This window comes from Rhagoletis zephyria, unplaced genomic scaffold, assembly GCF_001687245.7.
Source record: "Rhagoletis zephyria isolate East Lansing unplaced genomic scaffold, Rhagoletis_zephyria_1.1 Rzeph_scaffold_04785, whole genome shotgun sequence".
In the NCBI taxonomy this organism is placed as follows: domain Eukaryota; kingdom Metazoa; phylum Arthropoda; class Insecta; order Diptera; family Tephritidae; genus Rhagoletis; species Rhagoletis zephyria.
This window is the reverse complement of record NW_016161868.1, coordinates 85-2,432: the sequence shown is the minus strand read 5'-3', so window position 1 is coordinate 2,432 and position 2,348 is coordinate 85. Positions and strand designations below refer to the sequence as shown.

Here is a 2,348-nt window from a genome sequence, read left to right as displayed (position 1 = left end):
CCGATGTGAGAAATAAAAACCCGATTTGAAAACAAATTCGAGTCAATACACTTCTCAATTTCAACGCGTATTGAAATTTTGTTTATGCATCTGTTTTGAATCACACCGAACTGAGTTACAGCGCCTTATGTGTCGGTATAAACAAGGTAATATATTGGTTAAAAGGAAAAAATAAGATAATAAAGATAAAAATAAAATATTTTACACAAACAGGCTGGAAATTTTGAAATTCTTGCCCGTATTTTGTTTGTAAGTCAAATATTAGTGACATTGTGCTAATATGATACACTCAGAAAAAGGTTTAGCTTATTGCTCGTTCGGGAGGTATATGGGATGTTTTCTATGTGCACTCCCTTGTTGTCTTTTTGGGAGGTTTCTGGGAGGTAACTATGGGAGTACTGCCGTATTGCTCCATTAGAAGGTTTGTGGGATGATAATTCTGTGTGTGCTCCCCGATTGCTCGTTTAGGACGTAAAAGGGATTACTCCCCCTCCTAGGACATCCAATGTTGGGAGTATTCGTATACTCCCAAGGGAGTACTCACCGAGCAATCGTACGATGCTCCCAAGTTCTACTGGGTATAAACAAGGTATATGTTGAAATAAAACTGAAAATAAAAAATATTTTGTCAGATTATGAAAATGTTAATATGGATATTGATTGAAAAAGAATTTGCTAACTTCACCTACGGATTCTACCTACTTTAACGATGATTTTCCGCGCAAGGAGTGGCTTGCTAAATCTTATTGCAAGATCTTTTAAAAATGTCGCTTCTGTAAACTGCTCAGTTTGCAATTTAGGTGCTGTTGAAGAAACCTATCATTTGATTGGAGTATGTCCTCTGTACAAAAAATTTCGGTTTGATTGTTTTGGTGACAATGTTTTGGACCTGCAAAAGATTTTAGAGATTCTTAATGGTTATAACTATCATTCACTGCAGTTATATAAGTAGTTGTCTTAAATATAGAGAGCTTATTGAGTACGAGTTTTCGTAAAAATATTGTTCTGCTATAAGTGCTAGAGTCCAACCGATTAATCGGCGTCGGCATCGGCTAGTATCGGCACAAAATTTAGCATCGGCATCAGCCTTTTTTCGCCGATTTTTTGCCGATTCTTTAGAATTACTTTTCATATGTTCAGGTGAAGCGACAGCCAACATCAAAAAACATTTGCAGCCAGCTAACACAAATAATTTTTTTTTATTGAAGGTGTTTCACGTTTTTTCCATACAAAAGTATGGACGATTTTCTTTTATTTGGAGAACACTGCCAGCAAAAAAAGTGCCAAAAATTAACGGGATTTTATAGCAGCTTGAAACTTGCACCTCATTACACTAGAATTAAATGGTCTACAAAACTGCATACCAAAATTCTGATTAAAAAGTTTGAAATTTTGGTGAAAATAAGCAGAATTTTTCTAATATTTGAAATCTGAATTTATATAGTGTTTGTTGTATACCAGCTAGACTCTTACAAAAAAAATAATAAACAAAAGACGAATGCCAAATGCCAAAACCGGTCAAAATATCATATGTACATACACACCTAGCATATAAGTTCTTATGCATAGAGTGCAAAAGAGTGTATTTTAGTACAAAACGAAATGAAATTTTATGTTCCTAAATATTTCCTGCTTAGCACCATATAAAAAGTGTTTAATGTAATGTACACAAACGTGATATATGTACATATATTTTTACACATACATACATACGTACGTATGTACATTCAATTGGAATTTTGTCATCTGATATTTGAAACTCTTCCCTCAAGAAATAATGGAACGGGCATAAATGTTGCAACATGGGTTGCCTTGGGATCTTTTTCACCAACAATTTTAGAAAACCACAGTAGAAAGCGTAGCAAATTTCTGAGAACTGCGTACTGCTTAAAGGAAATTTTACCCAAGAAAATTTCTTACCTATTTCCTGTGCGTAATTTTTAATGGAGTTTTTGCTTTTCTTGAGAGCTGCCTTCTGTTATGTTTGTCGGTAAAAGGTTTGAGTTCAGTGCAGTGCCAGAATTTGTATTGTAACTATAGCTGCATTTTTTTTAAGCGAGCGACAAAAGAACGCTGCACTCGGGTAAAATTTCCTTTTAGCCACTTAAGCAACCCTGCCGGTAGCTGGCAAGAAACATGTGATTAGTTCAACGGGATGTAGACACTCAAAAAAAATAGAAATTAGTAATTATGCGAGGTATTCGCGTAATATATATACTTCTTTAAAATATATATCATGTATATACGAAAACAAAAATTTCCCTCCCCACTTTTCCNCGACAAAAGAACGCTGAACTCGGGTAAAATTTCCTTTTAGCTACTTAAGCAACCCTGCCGGTAGCTGGCAA

At 34.9% G+C, this 2,348-nt stretch overlaps 1 long non-coding RNA gene across 1 annotated transcript; it reads right to left on the bottom strand.

Moving 5' to 3' along the window:
- Positions 1-584: 584 nt before the first annotated feature.
- Positions 585-1,982, bottom strand: LOC108371211 (uncharacterized). Its single transcript, XR_001848727.1, has 3 exons — positions 1,921-1,982; positions 703-889; positions 585-607 (listed from the first exon to the last, which is right to left on the bottom strand). It is a non-coding gene; the product is annotated as an uncharacterized LOC108371211 (long non-coding RNA).
- Between the last annotated feature and the right edge of the window lie 366 nt (positions 1,983-2,348).